At 41.2% G+C, this 1,606-nt stretch overlaps 1 long non-coding RNA gene across 1 annotated transcript; it reads right to left on the reverse strand.

Annotated features, from left to right (window-relative positions):
- Window positions 1-606: 606 nt before the first annotated feature.
- Window positions 607-1,074, reverse strand: LOC112451041. The gene is made up of 2 exons (XR_003039776.2): window positions 854-1,074; window positions 607-721 (listed from the first exon to the last, which is right to left on the reverse strand). It is a non-coding gene; the product is annotated as an uncharacterized LOC112451041 (long non-coding RNA).
- Window positions 1,075-1,606: the final 532 nt, after the last annotated feature.

Genomic DNA, 1,606 nt, shown 5'->3' on the forward strand with positions numbered 1-1,606 from the left:
GAGCGCAGAGCATCTTGTTTACATAAGTCTCCGAGGAGAAATTTGAGATAGCTGACCAAGGTCAGCCTAGGGGAGCCAATTCACAAACAAACAGTAATTGTTTTGGTTCAGGCAGACTTGTTCTTCGTCTGCCTTGAAAGTCTTGCTGATACTTCTCAATGGCGAATCCAAACAGCCAAATTCCAGGACCATTCTGCCTGTTCCGAGCGAAGCAACTTTCTCCAAGATGTAACCCATATTATTCATGAGTTCCAGAAACACAATTCAGTCTGCGGTCCTGTAAAAGAATCGCATCCAACTTGCGATTCAGCTCCCGAATCCACACATTTTGATTGCTGCCTAATCCAAACAGCAGAAATCCTGTTATCAAAAATCCAAATATGTAAAGATCTTCCACGTCTTCCACAGACAGACTCGATAGACAAACAGGATTCTGACGTTTCCAGGAATCCAATGCGTATCCAGCGAAGAATGTCTTCTCAGGGCAGGCTGGCTCTCCTTTGGTCAGCCTTCCTGTCAAGTTTTTGGTCTCTCCAAACCTCCTCAGCTTCTGCCCAAACTTGAAACAGGCTTGCTTCCATCAAAGAGACGCCGGAACAACTCATCTCAGTGACATGGTTTTATTTCTCTTTTCTTTTGTCTTTAGATCACATACAAGACCACCATGATTTTGTTTTAAGTGGTCACAGTAGACAGAGTAGTCACCAAGCAGGTTGAAAACCTACAAACAAATGACAAAATTAATTACAAATTCCAATCTACTTTTTTAAGTTGATGAACAAACAAACTTTCCTTAACACGTTCGATTAATTCTTCTGAAAGCAAGTTCAATGATTTAATATACAACTCATACCAGTGGTGTCTCTGCAGGAGCTTGAAGCTGAGTTCTTTGTTTGAAGGATACATTCTGAACACAGGTGTGCCCAGTTACTTTATAAGCTCCTGAAGGCCTGAGTGAGAGAGATGGGTGCGCTTGATTTTCTGTGAGGCGCGTGCCAGTTGGGTGGAGATGGTAATGCACTCAAATACATCAATTGCTGTTTTAACTTAACACTTCCCATTGAGAAAATTTGATCAATTGCGTTGAGAGACCAGCTGACCAGATCCATAGTTCAAAATGTTTGGAGGAGTATGTAAAAAAGAAGTTCTGAAAAGTTCCAAAAGCGAGGGTGGGGTGGGGGGGCAATTCAGGAGACAGAGAGAAAAGAAACACATCCGCCTTCCACCAGGAGCAGAGAGAAAAAATAAAAGTGTTACTGTAGTATTACAAAGTGTGTTGTTAAATTGTTCCATGTCAGGTTTGTTGGATGGCATACTTCAAAAGGGGGGATGTAGTATACTGCTGAAATGATCCATTGTGTAGGGATCGTTTATTTTACAAAAGTCTGTTTGATTGGGGTTTGACTGTTTTAGACTGGGTCCTGATGTAAAAGAACTCTGGTGCTGAAGTAATACACGTCACATGCACAGTGTTAAAACTAAACCTCTGAGTGCTTGGGTCTTCCTGAGTAAATTAAAACACTACAGTTACAAAATTAGAAATTCAAGAAGATTGTAATCCTCTTCACTGATGGTAATTTGTCTCCCTCGGGTAGTAAAAACACAA

This window comes from Kryptolebias marmoratus, linkage group LG23 (genome assembly GCF_001649575.2).
Source record: "Kryptolebias marmoratus isolate JLee-2015 linkage group LG23, ASM164957v2, whole genome shotgun sequence".
Classification (NCBI taxonomy): Eukaryota; Metazoa; Chordata; class Actinopteri; order Cyprinodontiformes; family Rivulidae; genus Kryptolebias; species Kryptolebias marmoratus.